General features: G+C 33.7%; 1 protein-coding gene across 15 annotated transcripts in view; it reads left to right on the top strand.

Moving 5' to 3' along the window:
* Window positions 1-27,947, top strand: part of bsk (mitogen-activated protein kinase dJNK) — a 215,337-nt gene that overhangs the window by 109,042 nt on the left and 78,348 nt on the right. For all 15 annotated transcript variants that reach the window (XM_085953259.1, XM_085953247.1, XM_085953255.1 and 12 more), the window contains one exon: window positions 25,253-25,308. The gene's annotated coding sequence lies outside the window, so the exon portion shown is untranslated. The remainder of the gene's footprint in view (window positions 1-25,252; window positions 25,309-27,947) is intronic.

Raw genomic sequence — 27,947 nt, 5'->3', positions numbered from 1 at the left:
TATATCAGGTTATACGCCCAAGAAATTGAAGATTCCGGTGCAGGCAAACTGTGAAGGGTATGTCACGAATCTGGAGTACACTGGTGATTGACTCATTTATCCGTTTGCTCGTTTACTAGACCTCCGGCACCACATTTCAGATGCCCATTGTCCTTAACCGTAACGTTACGTACGTCACTGAGGTATATATACAAATTGGGAAGATAGATTACTAGACGCAATTTTAGTTGATTTGGTAATGTATTTGCTATTCCAAATTGGTTGCAGATTCATGCGGCTACTTATCCGTACGGATAACGTGGCATCACGCTAATTATGAAGTGAGTTTGTACACGGGCAGTGCGTGTCCAATTATTCGCGGTTGCAATTACTGTGTTCAGTGTTTGCATGAACAAACTATTTGAACGCTTTCGTTTCACTAATCTACATCGGGGCTGTTTCGTGTGTACCACAATAGTAATATTAACCGTGGCCGAACTTTAAATTGGCAATGCTCCTGTATTTCCCTTGGAACAGTTTCAACTCACTACCCATATGCCGCATCATATTACGAATGCAGGCAACCGTAAAAATATGCCGAATAAACGTTTTCCAAACTAACCCCATTTCAAGGAATTTTTGCTTACATCTCTGGAATACAATCTGATGTTATGGAATCCATGATTCATGGATTTCACAGCCTGCGTATCTAGTAAATTGATTTATTATTTTATTTATTCACGACTTTTAATTCCAATGATAGCCTATATTATATTGTGCATTGGTTATGGTTATAGCAATTTATCACGTTTCATAACAGCGCATCTATTCTATACACAAAACTGCTTTCAATCCGCTACGACGGCTAAATAGGGTAGGAAAGTATCGAATTATTAACATTTATTGTAACAATTACAAGAAGTTAGCCGTCTGAACTATCAAAACTGTCTATTTCGCTCTAAAATTTATCACAGCCAAGACAGGTGCTGTTGAAACATAGCACTTATAACAATTATAACTAAATTATTGTAATTGTTACAATAAGTGTTAATAATTCGATACTTTCCTACCCTATTTAGCTGCCGTAGCGGACTGAAAGCAGTCTTGTATATAGAATAGTCCCGCAGGTCACTTAAGTTGGCATAGCCATCTAATCTTTATAAAAGAACTCGGACTTAAGTGCCTTTCACAAATATGTACTTATATATTATCATCTTTCATAATATTCACATATTGCTTTATTCATTAGACGTTTCCTATACGAAAAGTGTCTCAAAACCCTGATGTTTTTTCATTTCACTGATGTTTCCACTTAATGATGTGTGTGCAATATAATATTCTGAAATAAAAAAACACATAAATAAGAACTTTACAATTTGCGAAATTTTTAATACTCGTCACGTGACTGTCTTCTCGCCATTTTTCTTTTATCGTAATGTGATTATTAGGGAGGAATAGATCTCTTTAATGTACGTCGTTAAATCTACCCCAGCCAAAGGCGCCATTAGAATACTATTCTCTTTAAGGTATTCAGAGTGATTTACGAGTCTGTGACATAACTACAAGGCGCATTACATAATCTCTCCCTTTGAACGAGTCACTTTTTTAATTCGAACAAATGAATTTCCCGCCGTTGTTGTGTCCAGCAATGAAAGAACGTTGATCGCGCTCATTTCTACGGCTTTTCAATCGACGCCGTAGCCGTAGCGCAGTTCGTTATACATTCTATCCGTAGAGGTAACCCGAGAGCGATTATTCCGTAAAGTGCACTCTTTCAAATGAAATCTACTCTTTGCTCCTCCTACGACTTGGTACTGACGTAAGTCGCGTAGTTAATTGAAAGACCTTCGCGTAGTAATTACGTCTCTCGGTTTTTTCGTATATTAAAATTATGTAAAGCTTTCATAAATTTGAGTTTTATTTTCTATGGCTTTACAACCCTCGCCATGCCTCTTGGAGGGAATGGGACGACTGGCCTCCGGACGCCGCACTGTCGTAAACACGTGTAGATGAGCTATTTTAATCAATTTCTATCTACTACTTAGTAGTTTGAATTCATTTTACTCTTAACATAATGTATTCTTTATCGCGGATAGAGAATTACCTTGCCTAAGGTTTTATATTAAATAAAAAACTCTTTTTTCGTTGGAACTTAAACATATGCACGATTAAATCATTGTTTACGTCTGCATATTTACATTCTTACCAACTATTAAATCATAATATAATCATTGAAGTATAAATAATAATATTGAATATTTTTTTAAAGTATCTATAAGTACCTATCGTCTATTTATTTTCGTATTCCGTGGCGTCCAGTTGTCCGGTGCCAAATCGTCCTAGACCCCTCTTGGAATATCTATCTCCCTTTCCGAAGACTATTGTACGAAAAGTGCATTTCTGCAAATAAATTTTGTTGAGCATTTGCCTCAGCTTTATATTTTAGAGAACTTCCAATATGGTATGAATACAAGAAACACTTAAATTTATCATTTATATTTAAAATCAACTGGGAATAAAATGAAATCAAAGGTTTTTGACGACTGTTCTTAACAAGTAGTTGTATGCAAAGTCTGATTTGAATCTGATGCCTATACTTTTGAATCAAATAGTCATTATTTTGTGTAGCATTATGTATCAAACAACTTTAGCTAACAGCCATCAATCACTGGGTATTTTTCTTAATTACCTGTCGCCGAAACTGAGCTTTCGGCGTTGAACCTTTTCATGCCTTTCGCGCCCAATCTAAGTGGACTTGAATATAAAGTGCCAAAATAAAATTGGTCTACCTGCGTACGGCGATAAGCCTCCGAGATAAATCCCGTCCTTAAAGCCCTTTCCGAGGCCTTGCCAACTGATAGAAAAAGAATCCCAGAGATAGCGGCCGGGCAGATAATTCGGGACGCTGAAATATGCCCCGACGTGAAGAGACTCGCGAAATACGTGTGCCGTTATTGATTTCGGAAATTTTATCTTATTATATTCGTCTTAAATAATAAATATATTTTTTACTGTAAACCTAGTATTATCGTCAATATATTATCATCAAATAAATAAAAAGCCTCATATATTTCACTACTTCACAACTCACATTTTTATCAAAATGGTCTTAAAGGTGCGAAGTTGTTTGTTGAAGTTAATTAGTATATATGTTACACCGAATGTGCGAAATTGACTATTACATGAAATAGGCAAAATTTTGACTAATTCATGTAATAGTCAAGCCTGTTGCCTTATTCATGAATTAGGCAAATTTGCGGCTGAGTACATGAATTCGCCAGGGTATGGAATTCTTGAACTGTCAACATGACAGAAGAAAAAGTAAATTTAATACGGATGGTTTTATTAGTTATAATTGGACATAATATAATATTATTATTATTAGGTTAGGTTAGGTTTTGTAATTCTGAATTAAATTATTCAACTGAATGTCCATTTTGAGGTTAGCTATCAAGTGTCAACAAACTATCACAAACATTCAATCGACCATTGCACGTTTGATACCCAAGCACGAATCAAATCGCGAAAATACTTTTCAATAAAATTCTTCCGTTATCATATTATAGTTCTAGATTTTTTTTTGCGCATAGTAAATGGATATGAATGTTATTGTAGTTATTGATTGGTATATTTTTATATTATAATCAATGAAATTTGACAAATTTGTTTAGTTTGATGATTTGCTAAAAACGCCACCGGAGCGCGATCATCTATTTTGACCATAGATAATATATGTACATTTTGACCAATGCATGAGCATTTGATACATTTAGTTTAGTTGCAAAAAATACCACCGTAGCGCTACTATCTAAGTTGTCCAATACATGAACTAGGCAGAAAAATTACTGCCGAATTCACGCACTCTTCAGATATTTTGTCTAATTCATGAATAAGGCAACGGGCTTGCATTTTTCATGATTTAGGCAAAATTTTGCCCATTTCATGTAATATTCAATTTCGCACATTCGGCGTAACATATACATATTTCCAACAATATTAATATTAGAACCGTTTGTATGGTGTATGGTTTTTAAATCCTATTGTCGTTGTCAATAATTTACATTTTGAACAATTTATGATCGGTAGATAGATAGATAGTCGTTGTTAGGTCATGCATTTTTAGATTAATAATGGTTTATAATTTTTTGGTTCCAGGAAACTTTATTATAACTGGCCTGTCATGTTTATTGGCAAATTTGTGTAATAATTACATTATTATTAGCTAGAATCTAGACTAGACTTTAGCCTACAGAAATATGTCACAACTGATTTCATTAGGGCATGTGTTCATTTTAGATTTACCGTGAAAACATTAAATATTGATGAGTTTTAATTTATTTAGTTTATTAAGCTATTAGTTTTTCAAAGTTCAGTGTTGATTAACCGTATTGTATTCTAGTTTTTCCGCGCTGTAGAAACGACTTTGCAGTCGTATACCTACTTACTTCTAAATATCGCAAAAATGAAATAATAATTTCCGAAGCACGGTGACTTCCAAATAATAATACGTCTACATATATTCGGAAGCGTATAACGAGAATACCGGTATGTACTAAGTGTAAAGTTTGTAACATTAATTATTATGGTCAGCGTCCCCTAATTTCGTTCGGAGATAAACGATTTTATTTGGCAGACTCCTACCGATCCGGCGAGCTTTCGACTTAATTATACTGCGAATAATGAGATATCCCTGCGTTGTTTAACCCTCCGAGCCTGGCTTTGGGATGATCCATGACCGCCGAATTAGAAGACCCGAACTTAATGGATCTTATGCTCCCTCAACGATATTAAATACGAGACTCTTTTAACTCAGTCTATGTACAAGTGCCAACGTCTTCATAATATTATTAATGTTGATTCCATGGTACTTAATCTATAAATACACTTCACATTTTGTGTGCGAAAAAAAATAGAATCAATTATGCCATTTTAACCATTACGCTTGTTACAGTGAAATAAATGCCGCTGAATTAGTAAATTTCTTTACAGAAACATAATCACACACAACATTGTCTCAAAGCTCAATCTTTTCAATTTTACATTTGCCTTATGTTGATTCCTTTCCAACAGATGTATTACAAAGTATTAAGTACCTACATAATATTTTAAACTGTATCAGTCTGCATTGAATATATATAATTTTGATCAACCTCAGAAACATACATATTATCTGCATATCTAATAATGTATTGAATCGTTTGAGTGAATCTAAAATTTTGCTGAAATAAATGCTTTCGATTTTTGACAAGGTTTTTTTTAACTTAAAAATCAATCCGATATGCGAAGTAAACTGCAGTTGATTCACACATTGGTTTGTAGTAGATTCTTTCGGCGTCATTTATTTAGACTTCGCCTTCCAGAGAATTTCTTCAGCGCCGCCTTTGAACGCTCGCTATTTTTTGTAAATTAATCCAATCTCATATATTTTAGTTACAAGCCCTTGCAATGTAAGATGTCTTTTTTATCATTATTTTTTGACAATCGTATATACGTAGGTATATCGTCTTGAAGTTTTATTTTTGTACATTTTCCTGCTGGATTTCTTTCCGGGTACAATTTTTGATAACATGCTCATGCCACCCAAAGCACATATTTCATTTTTAGCGAGAGTGACTACACATCCCAACGGACTTCATAAATTCTCTCCTCTTCGAATAGGCTCTCTCTTATCTCGCAGAGTTTAGTTGTCTGTTCTGCGCTAGGCGATGTCTAATAATTTCATTATCTTAAAAAGTGTTTGTCGCGTTTCTCTTCTCTCGCAAACTTTATATCAAAATGTTATCCTTTTGAAAAACTTAACATTCATCTCTGAGTAAATAGCGAGGCTCTACTTAGGTACGCTCTTCTAAAATTATTATTCTCATTTCGCTTGGAGTAGAATATTTTTCAGATATTAATGCGGAACTCAACTTGATAATTCATTACGCCAAGTGCTGGGTAGTTTCTAGACTTTCCGTGATAGCCATTCAGTGAAATGTTAGATAACAAGTCTTTGAATAGAAAGTAAACTAATATTATGGTATAGTATTATCAGGCACAGTCAAAAATTCATCAAATACGACACGCTATACAGTTTATATTTTAAGGCTGAATCAATGTTACAGAATGTTATGTGTAAACGTTTAAAAAAATAGTATTCGAATAAGTATTATTTAGCTACGAGTACCTAACTTGTTCGGGGACTAAAAAATAGAAACAAAATCTAAGTAAATATGCGAGTGACATCTTATAACAAGTTACATCATGATTGAGATACATTTAAAATGTAAAGCAACGATAAACACATCGTAAGTACGTCACCGTCAGAGATGAGGACTTTTATTTGCTCTCTGGCACATAATATGATATAAAGTTGTAACATTTATGTTAAATTTATCCACAGTATTATTATTAATTGGGTAAGCACTTAGGTAGGTACTATAATTCATTTCCAACTATTTTGGTACACGATAGAATAAGCTTTTATTGGCATCACAATGGCAAATAAATGAACGAATGTCTCTTTTATAAAAAAAAATATGTACGTACACTCGTTTGTTTCTTCATTTATTTTCTTGTATTTCATTAATTTATTTTTCTACTTTTCTCTGAACGAAATCTAAAAAAACCAATCATCTACGTGTCATTGCAGCAGGAGTTAGCTACAGTAGAATTAAATGCTAAATAAATTTAAGGCAGAAATATTTTTGTTATAATCAATTACAAAATATGTTCTATATTTTTCTCTGGTTTATTTTTTCTTTCTTTAGTATTTTATATGAACCCTGCCTACCATGTGTCGGCAATGAATTCGCAGGAATGTGACAACTAACGGACGCATGTGATCTGTTAATCCCACCTGAAGAAAGGAGTAATGGGAAACCGCACCTGGTCTCCGTACTGTCTTGCTAAAGGAAGACACACTGACAAATAAACCTGTCATATTTTATGTTGTATGTAATATATATATTTTTCATAATCGTATCGGCTTTGCTCTAACCAATGTTCGCAATGTTTTCTTTGCCGTATTATAAAAGTATCACAATAAAAACGTACTTATGCCGTTCAATATAGAAAATATTCCGAGCCGCGCCACAAAATGGCAATTCCAGACGACCGCCGGCTGTTTGTAGGGAAATTTATATTTGAAAATGTTGTGGATATTTTCTTTAGAACGCAGCCTATATTGTCGCCATTACATTAAGTACAAGGATATTATTTACTGTATCGCGTTATCGGTTATACTGTAGTTGAAGCAAAAAATACTGACTAGTTGAAAAATAACAATAGTATTTCTGTTAAGTATACCTAGTTTATATTTTTCTTTTGGATGTAGGAAGATGGTTGACGTCGCTTCCTTTCTTTTGTATACGCATATAACCACCACTTATAAAGACACTGAGCGCGCTTTGTTTCCATTTTTCTAAGAAAATAGTCCCCCACGCCTACCATTGTAATAAAAATTGTTTTTTTTTGTCTATCGGCACTTAGTGTTCGGCCACAACATGGCATCCTTACAAGAAAATTTAGGAGGGTTAGATTAAGAGAGCTATCGGCCTAACAAACGTAATGGAGAGCGTCCCCTTTGGCGACAATCGTTTCTTGAGAACACTAATTCGATATATTATATTGTTTCCATTCTTAATAGAGAGAAATATAATTATTTATATTATTCTACGAACAATGCTACTTACTCCGTACCAAACTCCAATCAAATTGATATCACAAGTAATTGCCACATTGTCGAAATTGTGTGTGGTGATAATTATTGATTTATTTATTACAGATAGACAATAATTTTTAATCCTTTACACTGTAAAGTTTACAGCATCAGTTATGATTTGCTGTTATTTCTTCTAAATTCTTCTCTATGGTATAGAGGTAGGTATGTGGTACGCTAAACCAGGAAATATCAGGGACGGTCTTGGAGACGTGTAAATATATTATACGTAACCTCAAAACTGCTTGGACCAACAGGGTTACGTAATATGTGCGTCCTTACATGAATGGGAAATGGTTGATAGTTAAGTTCTGCGTAGCATCAACATCAGAAATGTACAGTACCTCCCCGCGAAGAAAGTGAAACCAGGTTAATTTCGCAGCTTGTTAATGTATATGATTGCTATGAGTGCTGTTTCACCGAACTGTTTTAAAAAATATCCCCTTGAAGGTGGCCGACCTTTGATAAGAAAAAGAAAGTAGTTATTGGCAGATACCATTATACTAAAATTTTCCACGTTATAAAACATAAATGTTGAATCTAAGCAATGTTGGTCTAGCGTTCTAGCCACTTAAGGGGGGACATGCTCGTCGAAGGTCAAAATTGAGTTTTTATTGTATATTCAAACCATGATCCTGGACACTCCTTAAACGTTGTAGATGATCTATTTATATACTTTTGAAGCCTTATTATCCTTTATAGTTATTTTAAACATTTGATGACTGCATGAAGTATTTTTGTTACATAAAATAGTATTCTTTTAAACCTCTCGCTCTAATGTTTTAGAATATAGTCATATTTCGGTACATAACTGTGCAGTGGTGTTAAGATTTTTTACATTTATTAATTTTTAAACGCATTTATAAAACCATTAGCATAATTTATTACGAGATATTTTTTGTAAAATATTCACGATAAAAAATTATATTGATAATCTCTGTGATCCCAAATTTGACAAGAATTAGGCATTTTATTATTCAAAAAATCGGCAAGATTAACACATTTGAAGATGATTCTAAAGATATTTATTATAAGCTATGTCTTTGACCATTCAAGTGTGATAAACATCTTATGAATAATGATTGCTTTATAATAATTATTGACCTAAGAATTAGGTAGTGTTTTTTTGATATACGCCATTTCTTTTGTCATTCCCCAGTGGTTAAGCTACAACATACGGCCGTAGCCATAAATTGACAAACTATAATTGAAGTAAAGAGTAAAATGATATTGACGCGCGTGTTTGAACATGTACCGTTTAAAAAAAAAAAAAAAAAAATTCGGTTAAGTACATGTTCAAACACGCGCGTTAACATAATTTTACTCCCTACTTTAATTATAGTTTGTCATTTTATGGCTACGGCCGTATGTTGTAGCTTAACCACTAGGGAATGACAAAAGAAATGGCGTATTTCAAAAAAACACTACCTTATTCTTAGGTCAATAATTATTATAAAGCAATCATTATTCATAAGATGTTTATCACACTTGAATGGTCAAAGACATAGCTTATAATAAATATCAATAGAATCATCTTCAAATGTGTTAATCTTGCCGATTTTTTGAATAATAAAATGCCTAATTCTTGTCAAATTTGGGATCACAGAGATTATCAAAATAATTTTTTATCGTGAATATTTTACAAAAATTATCTCGTAATAAATTATACTAATGGTTTTATAAATGCGTTTAAAAATTAATAAATGTAAAAAATCTTAACACCACTGCACAGTTATGTACCGAAATATGACTATATTCTAAAACATTAGAGCGAGAGGTTTAAAAGAATACTATTTTATGTAACAAAAATACTTCATGCAGTCATCAAATGTTTAAAATAACTATAAAGGATAATAAGGCTTCAAAATTATATAAATAGATTATCTACAACGTTTAAGGAGTGTCCAGGATCATGGTTTGAAAATACAATAAAAACTCAATTTTGACCTTCGACGAGCATGTCCCCCCTTAAGTCAATTAATTAATAATGTAGCATAGACACGGTTGTCGAGTTGGTAGAGCGGCTGTCTATGAGGTCGTAGATCGCGAGTTCGATCGCGTACCTAGACAAATAACTGCATGTTGTTGTTTTCCATGTGTGTTTGATGCAGTGCGAAGATCGTCCATATTCTCCGGTGAAAATTGTAGTTAACATTTTTACTTTTATAAATAGTTTTATCAACATCAGAAACGTGTACCTATATTAGAATAAAAAACAAATGAAAAATCTATCGGATTTGATGTGTCGGATGGATATAATACTGTTTCCAAAATATTATGTATGTTCCATGAAAAATGTAACATTCTTTAATCTAGTACTAATTAAAAAAAAAATATAGTAATAATTGACAGTGATCCGTTGAAAATGTCTTTACAGACGATATCAGTCATTATAAAATAAACAGTGGAAGAAGTATGAAAGTTATGTTTGTTTTTTATTTATATTGGCAGTAAAAAAATATTTATAAAATATCCAACGATAAAAAAATACCTTGTCACGTATTATGTAATATGTAGTTTATTTTGAGTGTTTAATTACCTACCTGGTAAGGTAATAAATATGTATGTATAAAAGAAGGAAAACCGCAAAAGTATGAGAATGATTAGGTATTTCTCATTTTGCCCAACCTAATGTTTTCAAACATACGTATTTTAAAGAATGGCGGTAGGTAATTTTATTCAATTTATTCGCTATAACATATTGCGAATGAGTGCTGAAGCAGACAAATCTCACTTGATAGGTCAATTTAGTCTATGCATGGTGATTTGTGAGCTTACAAAATGGGAGGTCCCTGCCCCGGGCTTTGTGAAATGTAGTCCCCGCGTGGACTTTCTTTCCATGCAATAATAATTCTTTTGATGCGTCACGTAAAAGCGAACGCGTGACTGCAGAATGGATCGATCCCCGCTTCTATCGTAGCGCTACGAAGCTCTACGGCCAACTTTGCTCTTCGTAGACACTGCTACGCCGTTTTCAGATTTACTTTTCTACGTGTGATATGCGTATGGAGCCAGATAAAAAAGGATATCTAATCCTTTTAGACTATATTCTTTTCTGGCTCGTAATGCAGGATGCTACCGATCTTACGCATATAGCTTCAATGAAATACCCACATTTGATTTTTCTTTTTTTGTATTGTACCTACCCATTTATCATTTTAAAAACAATTGAAATACAAAATAATGGACTCTAGTGGATTGTGATATATAAATTCGTCTTCTTATTTTGTTTTAGACCTTTAGGTCTGTTTTATTCAGATTTTTGTGTTGAGTAGGTACCAGCTATTTTTTCTTTTTTCGAAGGTCAACCTAAGGCACTACGGCCAATAGGTCTTCCATGCACCACGTGATCTCCGAAAGTTTTAGCTGTGTCTGCTTTGGTCTTAACACGACAATTGAAAAATAAATGTATGTCATTGCATTATAAATAAATATTTGAAATATAGGTAAGTATAAGTTTTTTATAAAAAAATAACTCACAATTTAGATAAAATTCGAATGTCTAATACCTACATCAGATTACTTTGACGCGCAATGTTCGTAGGGCATAAGTAAAAGAATAATATATTAAGTGATTGGAGTACGGAAATCTGTATCAGTTAGACAAAGGTAAATTATAAGTAAGTATAAGCGAGTTTTGTTGTATGTTATGCCTATACATTTTTAGTTTATATGTGGTTAACATTTTTTTATTGCCTTGTATCAACTAAATGGGATGCCCTGCGTAAATATTTTCATCTTTTCATCAACCGTCGTAAATTATAGTTACCTAGGAAACCTCCGTTAGCAGATTAAATTGATATACCTATTATGTTTATTATTGTTATATTATATTGATAGCAGAAAATTATTTGTGTAATCATTTTATTCCGATGGTAAGTAATGCGCATTTTCGTTATATATGCAGGACATGTGGTAAATCATATGATATTTACTACTGCAATGAAAACGTATTCCCACGCTCTGACTTTCAACGTTTTCCGCTTATCTTTGCTGGTGGCGTGCAAAATTGCGCCGAAGTGTCAGAGCGTAGTCGGAGATATCAAATTTAAACAATTTTTCGCGCAATTTAGTTTCAAAGTGAAATATTCCATTTGCTGAGGCAGAAATAAAAAGGTAATCTCGCCGAGCGAATGTTTTCTTATTTATTTTTTTGCACGTTGCCGGGGACTCATGAACGATTTCCATTTTTATACCAATCTCGTCAAGCGAAACGGAAAATTTCTCGTCCTGCCGAAACTTTGTCCGCCCTGCTCACCGCCCTTTTACCTCACTGCCGCAGAGGGTTGGCAACTTTTTAACTTCTTCAAACTTTTTAGTATCTCGTTGTGTGATATGTAAATTGAAGTCTTCGGCGAGGGGTTGTTTCAAATTGTTATTACCGAATGGCAAATGTCAACGTTTTCCAAATCAAATCATAACTGTATTCACTTTTCTCCAACATATTATTATATACGTTTTATCTACTCGTGGTGTACCCAATTATTTTTCGTGTCGTGGAGGTTCTAAAAACATTTACTTAATGCTTTTATTTTTTGTTCTGATAACTTTTGAATATATTTTATATAATGTATTCCTTCTTCTGTAGCTGATCTTAACATAATATACATTATATGCAACGATCGTGTCGTTTTTCTTTTATTAGAATTTTGTTTTTTATCGAATTATATGAATTCTGATTATTGGTAAGCATTATAAAAAATAACATAATTTTAATTGTGTAATGACACATTAAACTAAGTCGTGTAAAACTCTTCTACACTATCCTTATATTCTATAAAAAATAATAGATTATCTACAATTGAATGATATTATGTAATAACCTAATAACATTCACTTCTTAGTTATTACCAAATATAACTTAGGAATAGGCTATTTTATATTAAAGAAATGTTCATTTCACCGTATTTTATTTATCTTTGTTTTGCTTGGATGTTAAAATGTGTAATTAGTATTATGAGTTCTGAAATCGAATTTATATAATGAGTTTTACATTTTACAGCTTACAAACGAACTCTTATACCCATTATATGCCTTCGTCCCGCAATGCGTTAAATTTGAAGTTTACTGCTCGACATATAATGTTGTATACTGTCAATTTCATTCTCTCCAGTTGGTCCTGAGCACCTATATGCTATTTTATTATAGATGTATAATAGTTAATATTCAACAAACACAGTGTGAGTTACACTTTACTGGCTCTCTTAGGTATTCGGACCTGATGAAGGTAATTGACGCTTGCAACGTTTATGAGTGACGTCTAGCTTCACTTCTCTGGGGATGAATTCACTTGAATAAGATAATATCTCGACTGTATATTTACTCGCCGTGCTGTACACCTTCAGGAGCTTTCCACAATGACAAGTGTCTTGACACGTGCCACTTCCATACATAACTGACATCATCATTCCCCTCAGTTAGACACAATTTGTTTGATGTTAGATGTTTTTGAGTGCAGTGACGTATACTTATAATATATTAACTGATTTGAAGACTTATCTGTCACTATCTAGATATTCTAATTTAGTAATGGTTTCGATTTTCAACATTTTTATATGTGGGCTCTTTTTTATCAAAAAACTCTTATGAATTATGCTTTAACTGAAACTTTTATATAATATGTTTGATCAAACGGATGAGACATGCTGATAATGTTAATATATAATATTTAAGTCTTAAGTTATATTGAAAATGAAATTCTGTATTACATAATATCTCAACTACGTTCGTGATAAAATAACGTACATTTATAATTATAATTATATATCAATATATTAGGCACCCTCTTGTACTGTGGAAGTATTTATCATATTATACATATGCCACTAATTACAAATGTAACGTTGTTTTCCATGTTTTGTTTAAGCTATTTAGGAACGTATTAGTAACATAAAACTATGCTCTAATTTGATTTATTTAGTATTCATATATTTAGAAATAAATTTATTCGCCCACGGAATATATTATTATAGAATAATATGTTAGGTAGGTGGTTATATTTATCACATAAACTTGTGTTACTAATTACCTACGTCTTTTAGCGTGGGTAAGTTTAAGGACTTTATTCCTGTTATGTTTAAACTATCTAGTTCAGCGCTCGGAAAGTCGCGGGCCGCGTTCGGACCAAACGTGTCCTTTTTTAGTCCCATAAAAGGCATAAAGCGTTTAGTACATAATTTTTGTTTTTAACTAAAGACTATTATTTCATTCAGCTTCAATTTTATAAAACATGTTTAAGTACCATGTCATATCTCTTACATATCTTAAAAAATGTATTTTTAAAGTTTGCAATATATTTTTTTGTATTCGCTCGAACACTTGCTGTCCAATTATTAAGACCAATAGTTGAATGTGGACTATAATTCCGAAAACGTTGTATACCCCTTATCTAGTTTATTTTATCGTAAAACTGTGCTTTAGTTTGATATATTATTTAGTTTTCATATTATATCTGAGCATAATTTTATTTTTATGTTATTAATTCCAAGCATAACCTCCATAAAATATTGTTGTAATTCTGTTTACGCTTGCGGGCTACAATCAAAATAGGTGCCTATTATGAGAATAATAATAAGCATTGTCGAAAATTCGAGTTTCTTGCAAAGTATTTAGAATCCTCTCACATCACCCATTGAACACAATTGAAATTCTTTGAACAGGGCCTCGCCGGTGGTAAATAATACACGTAGAGTACAGCATAGCGGTGGTGAGTGAGCTTCTTCTTTCTGGTGTGGCAATCGATAATCACGTCACGTGACCTCTCGCAGAACACACTTCGCCCTCTAATTTTCACTATTGATTCAGAAACGTTGCTGTACGTATTTGAGAGATTTCACATTTTACTGCCTCGCGACTAGGGATGTCAAATTGTCCGGCATTCTATTAAAAGTGTCGCGAAGTGAATGTTTCTAGTGTTAACGCGATACTAAAATTGAATCTAAATGTGCCAATAAAATATAAATTTGTATCAATATCATACACAAATTAAAATAATATACGTAAATGCCTTCTGTACCTATATTTTTGTCTTTGTGGCAAACAGAATCTTTTACATACTTACCTACTTGTTTTTTTTCAATGTTGAATCATCTCAGTAGCGTTGGGGGTGGTCCTTTTCATTGTCCCATTATTACTGATATATACTTATACCCACTTATATAATAATATCATAATCAATGATATTCGATATATTATAATAGTATTATAATATATCGAATATTATCAAACGAAACACACTCAGTGATCATCAATGTATTATAATAGGTCCCTAAATTTCAGAATAAATTGAATATATTATTCAGTATTTTTTTGTATGTTAATTTCTAAATGTTTCATATCGCCCAGCTTTTTATTAAGGCCATGCATTAGTTGAGGCACGGTCTAAAAAGATCGTTGCTAGGCGATGTGCGGATTGCGGGTCGCGGGTGAAAATGACGCCTGTCAAACGAAATATTATTTCTCATATAAATCCAACATACGTCCATTTTATGTTCTGTTTATTATTCTATTAGTATCAATAATAATATATTCATTGACATGTTTGCTTTTTAAAGTAAATGGGTAAAGTTTTTAGTCATCTTTACACGATTTTAGAATTAATTGGCCCGTCGCCATCACGCAGCAAAGTGACGTGCGTCCGAGTCCACGTTCTCCCAATGAATGCGAAGCAAGTACAAATTTTCGTCGCGCGTACAGTTGAACATTATTTGGCGTTTCACTGATGCGTCACCTTAAGAGTTTATTACTTACGGACAGAATAATAAATGAATTCGCACTATGTATGGCAATTGTGTGTACTTAGGTACCTACTATATTGATCTCTAATAATTGTTGTATTAAATTATTTTTACTGATCAAGGGAAAGGTTTAGTATCGAGTCTTGCCTAAGGAGGCTTCGTTGGTAAAGTGCCAATCTCTGAAGCTTTGGGTGCGGGTTCGATCCCGCATCTAACAAAATTTACACGTTGATTAAGCATGTTTAATTCAGTGCGAATACTTAATGGATGAGCAAACGACTTACAACCATTCCACATTAAAAATTAATACACTCCGTAGAGGCACATTTGTTCCGTTTATGACCGAAAATGGCAATTTATTTCGCCTCTGCTACATATACATAATACTTATGTGACAGGAAACGGAAATAACTTACTTTAAAAAACTGCATAGCTACTCGATACATGACACTCATGACATTGAATATATTTATATTGTGTAACAAGACATCTTGGATTTTATCATAATATGTGACAAGCGAGTGGTTACGTAGATACGTAGTTTTAATTGTTTATAATATATTACCAAATATACGATTAAATAAATTATGGGGATACCTAAATCCGGACACTCATTAGCGAGTTATAACTGTAACCACGACGGTGAAATCACGACATGTATTCAAAAAGAAGCAGTTCTCCTTTACTTACTGTTGTGAAATATCAACACATCAGTGATCTTTAGAAGAATTTCACACGAATTAGTCCTACAGATTTTGAGTAACTACGTAATTAATGTTATTGGACCTAAGAATGAAGAATATAGAATAAAGAAGATAGATTAGCAGTATCCTTAAGATATTTGGCTACTGGGGATTCTTTCACAAGTTTGCAGTATCTTTTTCGCATATCTAAAAAGGCCATCAGCACTATCATCCCGGAAGTCTGTAAGGCGTCCATCGATGAATTGAAAGATCATGACATGTAATATAATAAATTTATTAAAAAATACATCAAACCAAAGTCACATTATATCCATATCCGAGTACGTACTAATTATCAGCTTCCGAATGTGTAAAGATGTACAACACTATCGAAATATTTTCACTGTTCGCAGCAATAAACGGGTGTAACATTCCCGACAAACGATGGATCGCTGCGAGCGCGCATTGAGCTACTTGCAGCCAATGACATTAATATGGACGAAGCATCTGGAAAATAAAATAACACTCACTTTGTGTCGGGTCTGCCGGATGGCGAAATTCATATTTTAATATCGGTATCCTACGCTCAAATGAACATTCTGCTTGCAAGCGGTCTGGCGACACCGCTGGGTCTGCCCATATAAAATTTCTAACTGTCAGGTTTCGACTCCGCCTTTATTATTGTGTTACAAAATGCCAATGTGCCTAGTTAAAAATTGTAAAAAAAATCTACTAAACACTCCAATAAAGATGGGATATTACTTTTCATGTATTAGTATTATTTATTATTGATAAAATGCCATTTGATGAATGTTTATTCAATGCAATTGAATGACAGAAACCATTGGACAGAGGTCTGTGATGCGCTCGGCTCACTTTCGTCTAATCTCCGAGAAGTCGTAAGTAACCGAGAATCTGTTTCTAAAGCAATGACACTAATACCCCATTACAATAAAGGTTATATTACTATAAATTCTCGGAGCTTGTATCGCATAATGGAAATGGATACATCATATGGTCACGTGACGTCTACCTATACAATATCTGTAAATGCCTTTCATGCACAATTTCTCGTGCGCGCCGATATGAAGTAAGTTGCCCATTTAATATGTCATTGCTCGCAGCCGGCTCGCGAAATAATTGTTTGGCATCCATACAGTTACCGTAACTACAACGGTCACAGTTAAGGCCAGTTCGGACCAGCCGAGTGATTTAGTGAATTAGTAACTGAAAAGTGTCCGAACACAGTGCATTAGTGAATTAGTAACTGAAAAGTGTCCGAACACAGTGCATTAGTGAGTGACGTGTCAAAATGAACAGAGCGACGAGAGCGACGGATATTTCAAAACGGACACCATTCGCGCGACACGAGAGTGCTACCGTCTGTCAGATAAACTGACAAAAATAATTCAAATGACACTATACAAAAACGGCGTTGTTGAATTGAATCGATTTATGCCCCAAATTCATATTGATGAATACTAATTTACATAGGATACCTACCTATTACATTTTTGTGGTTTCATAAATTTTTGTATGCTTGCTTACCTATGTATTTTTGTAGTTTGTTTAGGTAATAGATATGTACTTTATGCACACTATTAAAACCACTCCAGACATCTATCGAGTCGCCAAAGAAATGTCTTGCACATTCCCAAATGTATTGAATTTTTTTAAAATCCCCTTATCTAATGCATCAGGTGAAAGATCGTTTTCTGTTTTAAAGCTTGTAAAAAATTATTTGAGAAGTACTATGGGAGAAAAAAGATTAAACAGTATGGCCATTTTGTATATAGAGCAAGAAATTTTAAACCGAATTGACACTGCCAAAATAATTGACGAATTTGCAAGAAATAAAGCCAGACGAAATTGTTTTTAAAACATTTTTTTTAATTTTATTTCTATTACCTTTGTTATATTTTATGTTAATAAATTAATGAGAGTTTCTACATATAAAACTTTTTTTTTAACTTGAATTTGGGGGCCCGAAATTTTTACCGCTCAGGGCCTCCGCTTGACTTGATCCGCCCCTGATTTTATGCTCCATTATCCTTACTGTATATAAAAAATAAACGGAATGATAAATGAATATAACTTATAATTATTCTTATGAACACTGGGAAAATGTGTACATACCTCTTAACCTACTCTCAATAACAACAAGTTTTCTGTCGAGGGTATACTGACAGAACGCATTATTTCAGTTTTTGCTGTTTTTCTGTTTTAAATGCCAAAATGTATAGAATTTTACAAAGGCATAGGATATAATGGTGAGAAAATAGAAACATTATTAAATCATATTATTATTTTTTTATTCTGATAGAAAGCATGATAATGACCTAATGCGTTCTGCGTATACAAAATACAGGACTTGTAACATGTCGTATATTGTGTTTGCCATAAAGGTTAGTCTTTATAATGTAGAGAAAATGTTTTTAAATCATAAAAAAATCTATGTGGGAGAACGCTATGAAAAAAAAATTAAAGTCCTTTTTGCGATTATCTCAGAACTTGTTTTAATGAGATACTGCTTTCTGTCAGTATACCCTCGCTGTGAACTATTGCCATTATTTATCAAAGTATTAATCATCAAATTATCCACACTACCTACCGACATGACATAATATCCTTCATACTGAGTGTACAAAATAAACGGAATAATAAATGAATATAACTTATAAGATAATGTGTACCTCTTTACCTATCCTCAATAACAACAAGCTTTCTGTGAAATATTGCCATTTATCTACGGATCTATCAACACACGTTCGCGACGGTTTATCGCATTGAAGTATAATAATTATAAGTTATATTATTTCAAGTAGTATCTTCGTTTCAACGCTGTGCCATTCTTACGGCAGTCGGCGACTAATGAACTCGCCTATTCAGACTTGTTTCGTGGCTTGTTTAGTATAAAGTGAGAGGTGGTGGGGGTCGCTACTCGGCCGAAATAATATAATAAAATGGATCGGCTTGACTGACCATTTTACTAAACTACTCGACTAAATTTGTCTGTTCAGACACGTTTATTTACCAAATCACTCGCTACTCGACTAAATCACTGGAACAGTCCGAACAAAGCTTTATGGCTCCTCAATGGCTGGCCGGTTTAAGGTGACATAAGTAAAGCTGGGTTAGGATCAACTTTCACCTAATTATGTAATTAGATATACCGATTTTTGTGTGAAAGGGGATTCAAACATTAACTGAAGAAAAAACACAATTTTGAAAAACCAAATTTTTTTCTTATGTGTATGTGTAGGAGGTTTTTCAAAATTGTGTTTTTTCTATAATAAAGAATTTTAACATTCTTAAAACCTTGTATATAACTATTATTAAGTATTGAAAAAATATTATAACTGCTTTGTATGAAAGAACTAGTAAGTATTTTATACCTAAAACTGAATTATACTCCATGAAAAAAACTCAACATCATATATTTTTAATGCATTTGCCTAATCCATTCAACCGCTAAAAATAATTATAAACAAATATCTACATTTTCTTTTTGATATACCTAGTAATAATGGATCATTTAAGAACAAGACCTCGTTTACAGAATATTGAAAACAGTGATGTAGAATACAATTTATAATCCCATATTTAAGATCTGGTCCCCCGATGGTCGTGAATCACTTTGCTCATTTGTTTAAACCGTGACAATTGCTCTCGAATAGTTGGTTTGATGGTCAAAAAATAGCAAACACCATGCTCGATACTGTTGTTGACATCCCTAATCGTGACGTCGCCAGGAAAACTTTTTCCCCGGGGAAACGTTATGAGCACGCCGCTCGATGGAGATATGTACGAATTAACTTCTTCGTATTTTCACTCCTGTTTAAGTAGCGCTAAGCTGCCACGCATTTATCTGCCAGCTGCCTGCCTTCTTGGAAATTAGAGCAAATTTTAATTGTCTTGTGGCAACTCAATTTGGATTTACTGGAAGAGAAATCTAATATTGATTACTTTGCAGGTATTTGCCGTTTGTATTATTATAAAATATTTTCTTTATCAAGTTCATATATAAGCAAATAATATTACATTATATTGCCGCATCGCAATCGTCATTAAAAATTTGATATTTACCTCTTTATTATTTTATGTATATATACATATTAATATGTTTATATGTACACTCATTATTTCGATATTTTCAAATATTCCTATTATAAAACCTATTAGACGATGTACAGGTGTGGCTGCTGTAGCCATTGCTAGTTTGCTTTCTTGACTATATTGCGTCATCTGGAAGGTATACGCACTCGAGACCAGTGATCACATTCTCTCCAGGCTGCTCGGATTCCTTCCAGAAATATGGCAAAAGAATGAAAGAACGCGTCTCGTGCATGTAGATGTGAGACGTTCTTTGGCGTCAAACTTTTCCAAGTTACAGACATTTTATCCGCATTGCTGTCTACGGAATGCATCCACGTTTTCTTCATATTGGATTCTCTGGTAGGCCAGGTTTCCATACCATGTGGCAATACTCACTATCATAAGCAATAACTCTAATAATTATGTGTAATTAATATATATTTGTATAAACAAAATCCTTCGACTGTTACAACAACAATATAAACAAACAATTGCCATGCATGTATATACTGATTAAAAAAAACTTTGTTTAGGAGTGGTGGTGTCAGTTACTGTACGAAAAAGATATGTGCGCCAAAACTCACCATTTTTGCGTAGTTAAATGAACTCGTCAAATTATCATACTGCGAAAGAAAGTACCTACCTACCCAAAAATGAAATAATAAGTATTACGTCCATGCCCTGGCCCAGACACACGTTGTAATCACAACATATAAATATCTCAGATACGCCATCCCACGCATTAATTAGTAAATTTAGGCATAACTAAAATTTAGTGTCTCATAGTATAGTACCTCCCACAAAATTTATTATACAGAGGTTGGAATTTTTAAGGGAACTTAGATGGGATGCTGATGCCGAAAATGATTCTATGGGTTAAATTTCTTTGTTTAATAAAACACTGTTCCATCCACTCGTGATAGTCACGACATCGCTATGAGATATGTGTTACCGTACCTGACACCACCGCTCCTAGACACTTGCATATAGGAACAACAATGTTTTTTTTTATATTGGTCGTGTACACATTTCACTACATGTACCTACTGAGGCGATACTCACTCAAGTAGTATATACTATCAAATAGGTATATTAAATTTATTTCATTCAACCTATTCGACGTTGCTACATACTTATACCTACAACGTTTAATATGATGATTAAGAATAACAACGCTTTGACCAGCCTTTTTTGGTGTGTAGAAATTCAACAAAATAAAAACAAATTTAATCAGAAATATTGCTCATTTTAGTTTTTATGCAAGCCGATCGTAATAAGGCAGTTTTCAGCTATTTGCCGAAAAACTCACAGTATTTGTGATTTAAATCGTCTACTAACAGTAAACGTACACCGGAGCTGGTACAATATACATACATGTAATATTTTTTTCATTGTAATAATATTTTCTATTCATTTTCATAATATTTAGCGAGGCACATTTCGACCGAAAGCGTGAGCTTAAATGTTTTGGCGTTCTCTTCGTCTCGCGTAATCCATTGCTCCTTTTATATTTTGATTATTCTCGACTTATCAGCTGCTGTTTTTTTCCAGGCTTAACGTTCGTTTAATGTACTTTTACGATTTAGCTCACGAGATGAAAATTCATGGATGATTTATGAGGAGTATTTTTATTAGGTATTTCTTATTTGTTTAGTACAAAGAAAAATATAGTGGTAATATTTTTCTTAGTATTCTTTCATTACATCTTCGTGTCTTCATATTATTAATATCTTATAATAAATTCGACATTCTCCTAGTATTATCATCGCTCGAGGCCAAACAACTGATCGAAGGTCTCCCCACAGCCCTTTATTCCCGTGTGCTTAACTTCTGTATAATTCACTTTACCCTCTCATGTTTCATACTCTGAACGTAGGACAAACTTATGATTCTGCCAATTTCTTCGATTTAGCGCTACGTCCCATACATTTTGTCGTGTCGATCATGCAGGTGTAGCAATGCTGCAGGGAGTGAGGATTGAGCGATGTGAGTGGATAGTCACACTATTAGGCGTCATTCGATAGATGAAATTAGCCCCTAGTCCCCTAGCTACGTTAAGCGCCTTTTAATGACTATTCTCTCTGCCTCAGATATAGCTAAATAAACAGATGCAGATAAAGATACAAAATTCTACGAACAAAGTAACGGATAATTCCAGTCAATGAAAATGGCATAGTAAAAGCTAGCCCGTTTTCAAACGATGCTCCCCGCACCCACATTTCCAGTCTGTTTTCCAGATTTTCAAAAATCCGTCTGGTACACGTTCTTTTAAGTTGTCAATATTCTACAGTATTGTTACACTTTATTTTTAATGTGACTCCATAACCAATAATCACTAGCGCCTCAAGCCGGATAACATGCAGGTTTGGATACATTATCTGAAATCAGGAGCCCCGGAAACAGTTGATGCAAAATAGCCGTTGCCTCTCTTGATGTATGATGTCTCTGTTACGTTAAATGCCTTATGTACGAGTATATTATATATAATATATATATGTGTCTTGATTTATATGTAACGCTTGGAATAAAAGAAAATGTAATTGTATAAGAGAGAGCGAGACAGGGATGATACGTATTAAATGAGTGTTTCACAAGCATAGTGAACCAAGTCCATTCTGGTTATTTTTGAGTAAGCTAGGTTCAAACATAATATTTGAGTATTTCTTGTTCTGTAAGGGTATGATTTCCATTACATAATAACTTAAATGTACTCAAAATAACACTTTAGACTTGTAATCATACCCTTACAAAAATAGAAATACTCAAATATTATGTTTGAACGTAGCTTACTCAAAAAAAAACAGAATGGACTTGGTTCACCATGCTTGTGAACCCATTCAAATGGAAGAATGTAAAATGTAAACGCAAATGTTAAATTCTAAAAATAAACTGACATGAACATAAAGGAATCATTTATATTCGGGTCATGAAAGAAAAAAAATGATAGAATAGGTATTCTTATAATAGTTTAACTAACAGATGCTTACAATATTTTATGTTGCAGAAATAAGCTACATCCAAGAATTTGACAGGTTGCACCTCCATCTGATATTTTTTCTAGTATATAATAAGCTGTTGTATACTTGAAATTGCGATCATACTTTTTTTTATTAACCTTGAACGTCTAGCCATCCGTCGTTATTATTTTTTTGCCTTAGGACTCCGCGATTAGGAGACAGGATTTGGAGACCACTATTGTATGGAATAGCTTATTTGAACCGAAACAATATACCTAGTCTCCATATTAATTTTTAACCGACGTAACTGTAGTTCCATGCAATTACGGAACATTTTCCCGTAGCGGCTTGATGTACCTTCATAACCGTAAAATCGTGTGTATTGTTTTACATAAGGGAAACTACTCGTAACCACGCTATTTAACAACAAATGCTCGATGTTGTGCCATCCACTTCTTCGTGGCTACTGAATTGGTATCGGCTGAGGAAACTTCTCCCAACCAATCACTACTTTAGTATACTAAACTTGGTGGTTGAGAAATAAACATTTGAAAATCATCAGGTCACTTTGGCTCATCCTGTACTACACAGCCAAACCTCATTCTTATATTCAACGAAAATACTTCGAGATTATGTTAGAGCCCAGACCCGCCGCCGTTGGCAAATTACAAGCATTTATTATGCTCCCGCTGTTACGGTCCTCCACACTGTTATTTTTCTCTGATTTTCCTCCGCCATCAACCGAGTGTAACACATTTTATCGTGCAACGTTCGTCTGTCTTGGCACTTTGGGGTAAATTTAACTAGGTATCCACATTCACACAACTCACAAGTTTCTCCAAACTTTTACAATGTTTGTAAACGCTTTGGTTTCCCCGCTGGCTCGGAAAGGCATGATATGAAAAAAAGGCTGTCAGAAATGGAAGCAAAATAAATAATTGCCTTCTGTCAGCCATAAAAAATGCTTACCGAAAGTGTCGAAAGATTTTCTTCGGCAAAGTTCGTAAGCTCATTTATCATTTCGCTTTCATTGGAAGGTTGCCTTTCTTAACTAGCTTGAGTTTTTTTTTTATTATTAAGGAGAAACGAATTTCGGGTGATATTTTATGCAAAGTCGCTCCTCGTTAGTAATTTAGTTTGTCGGAAATTTTCGACAATCATTGTGAATAATTTTGATATGTACCTACCTTTATAAGACCCGCTGCCGGTTTCCTTAGTGCCCAATTTAAATTTAAGCTGATAACGAATTCGTAACTTTATTAATTAACATAACGTCAATAATTAGTCAATCGCTATCTTTAACCACAGAAAAATTAGTGTAGGTATAGTTTAGCATTAGCAAGTGTGACATGACAAATTCTATGTTTTCGTTAGGCGTAAGTACTCTAAAATGATCAAAAATTTAAAATTTTGATATTTTAGCGCTCTAAGGGCCAAATGCTTAGTCGTAGTCAATTAATAAGTGTCATTTAAAGTCAGAATTTTAAAAATTAAGCATTTTCGCGAAATTCGGTGTTGTGTCGTTTCATGATAATTGTCAACTATGGTATGGGATTCACAATTAGTTAATTTAACATAATGTTTTCATTTCGTCCGAAGCCTAAAATATTTGTGCTATACTGCCTTATTTTTTCTTATCATAAAACTCAATGTTAGATGATCATTCAAAAACGGTTTTATAACCCAATGGGTTTGATCATCTCCGGAAAACGTTTCCACTTACTCCAATCTGCCGCAACCTACCTTCACTACACTAGCCTCAGGGATGCTGTATCTTTCTACAAAGTCCAACCACCCTCATTTCCCCTTCTATTGAAGAGGAGTCTCTAGGGTAGTTGGGTGTCTTCCATTCCTGGGGCATGGTGGCCTGCCCAACTGCACTTTAACGTGTGAGACAACGGTGGATCAATGTAGGTAGAATGTATACGCGCACTATACAGTTTGTGGTTATAACTTATACGGTTGGTACCGCCATTTGCCATTTTCGTCGCATCCGTTTTCCAAAAATTCAATATATTACTTTTTATTCTGTTTATTAGTAAATAGTGTGTTCAAGTATTTGTATATCAATAATTAATGTGTATTTTTTTCTATTTTTTGCAGATCGGCCGAGCGTGTGGTTTTCGGTTCATTAGGCCACATATTCAGTCAACCAAAAGGTAAATAATAAAACCACTTTTATATAAAAATCACATTACATATTTTCTATTCATCTATGCATTTTAATTGGTAGGTGGCTATTATGATATTGTTTTTATGATCGCGTACGCACGTACCCACCAATAGTGCGTATATTAAACGATCGCGATAATTGTTAACTTAGATAACTGTTTACACGTAATATTGCTGACTGTCTCGCCAATCTCATTCTTCGACCGTAAGCGAGACGCGTTGTTGTCATTTTATGGTGATATTTGATAGGATGTTAAAATTGGTAAACGTCAAATGCGCTGCGCGGTGTAGTTCATATTTTTCCGGGTGATTCGCCACTATCGTTCTACTTCGCAAGCGTCAATTCCAACTATCGCGTGAAAATTCATAAGCTTCTGATTTTTTTTGACCCATGCATGCAATCTTGCAACTTGCACGATACTTGCATTTTCTTGTTATGGTCGCGATAATACTTACTGTCAGTAGAAAATCCATGTACGTGTAAACCGGGTATTGGTCTACTACAAATAAACTTACAATAATTTTGAATCGTAACCCCTAGTTTGTTATACAATTTAAAAAATACCTTTATGTTAAATTCTTTAAGATATCCGTGGCTAACAGGCGGCGCAGATGTCCGACTGCAAAAATACACCATATAGGATTTCATGAATCTTGATTTTTCGTCTTGAAACTTATTTGTGACTTTCTATTATTATCTTCATGGGGCAAATATTCATTGGAATGTTTCTTTTTTGAGTGCATGCATAGAATTTTCAAGTCATATTACAATCAGACGCGTGGAAATGTGCCGTGGAGTGAATTTCATGGCGACACAGATAAATAATATAATAATTAGTGAGTAATTAGAATTTAAAATATTTTCGTTAAGCTTTCTATCGAAGTTTGTAATTGTTTCGTGGTGTTAAAGTGATATTAAATTCGGCCTATTAAAATAAAGGCTTAATTTAAACCGAACATGGGTACGAATATACGACTTTTCCATTGTTGACATATTTAGAACATGTCTGCCGTTAAATAAAAGACACAAGGACATTTATTAATTAACTGGATTTTAACTATTGAGCTTGAAGACACAATAATTATGTAAAAATAAAAAAATAAATGTTTTGCAAGTGTATTCAACGAAGAATGACAAAAACAACTTCCACTCAAACAAAAGCTTTCTTATCGTCATCCGTGAAAGCTTGGAAAGTATTGTTATGTGCCGTGCAACCTACACGTAGCTAATTAAAAAAGTTCACATGGAATGTAATTCAGTTTTACTTTAGTAACGTGTTTTATTGTGTACAGATTTTAATTAAATCCCTCTGAAAACTTCGGTGTTTCTTCAACCGCAGGCTTTCAGCTCGCACCTCAATGGCACGTCAGACCTTTTACACCCACACAAACCTTTTTTCAATGCATAGACTTTATAATGTTTTTTTTTTAATATTTACAACCTCCATGTGTCTATGAAATTAAGCCTCTTTTCTTAGTGACAAAATATTCATATATTTTCCTTTTTAATTTGCCGTAGATACTGTAAGTATTACGCGTATTCATTAGTTATCCTAAAAAATGCGTCATCTTCTATAAAACACGAGTTCCATAAGTTCAAGTACTTATATCAATTAATTATGTCATAAATTGTTGTCTAACTTATGATATATTATGTCGATTTACGTACCTAGCCAGAACATTTCTGATGTTTCGTAATACATATTGATATATCAAGGGAACACAGTATTAATTAGGCGCTTTTTATTATTATTAGGTACCCGAAATGTAGTTACTTATTAGCCCCTTTAAAGATAACAATCAGAGAACTAAGAAATAATGGCAACTGAAATACCTAACGGGTGTGGAGTGACAAGCAACCAATCTCGAGTGTGGAAGAACATGGGATAAACTTAAACACATGTCAAGAATACGTAATTCTAAGCATGTTCTTTGTTCTGATTACTGCTCTCGATTTATGCACTGACGCTCATTCAATATTGGTGTATTTTTAGGCAGCAACACACTATTGGACGTCTATAATGTGTTTCATTTTCGTAGGACACTCAAAACCCTGCTTCAAAATGTAGTGTATTGGGGTATATCATATCTGAATTCAATTAATTAATCTGTTCTGTGGATATATCTATTCCTCATGAGAATGTACTACCTACATACTAATACTATGTAGTAGGTACATAGCATGTCCTAAATATGTATTAATATTAATTGAGTCATCATTTACTTGTTAGAATACCATTTTACAATCGTATACCGATTAATTAATTATTTACTATATCACTCAATTATTTGTTATTCGGCTATATTAGTTTTATGGCTATTTCGTCTCTAACACTATTATGATAATGGTTTGGTAATGGTAACTTTTTTTCTGAAATTTCATATTCCTCAAAAGTAAGAAAACTCTTAAAATTACGAGTAGCGCAATATGGCATGAAAATGTGCATGGTGGGCATAACGCGGAAATAGTACAAAAGAAACCAGTGAATAGGGAGGCAGATACTGTCATACAGTGGTACCCAAGGGGCACTGAACAACCATAATGACACCACACAACCCGCTGGATAGACGGACTCAGACGGAGTTTGGTGGATGTACGTGGCAGCGAATAACCAGGGACTGAGAA

The sequence above is a fragment of the Rhyacophila brunnea genome, unplaced genomic scaffold, assembly GCF_057557595.1.
Source record: "Rhyacophila brunnea isolate RB1 unplaced genomic scaffold, BYU_Rbru_1.0 scaffold_3, whole genome shotgun sequence".
Taxonomy (NCBI): Eukaryota; Metazoa; Arthropoda; class Insecta; order Trichoptera; family Rhyacophilidae; genus Rhyacophila; species Rhyacophila brunnea.
The sequence above is the reverse complement of the archived record's forward strand: the minus strand, read 5'-3'. Positions and strand labels throughout refer to the sequence as shown.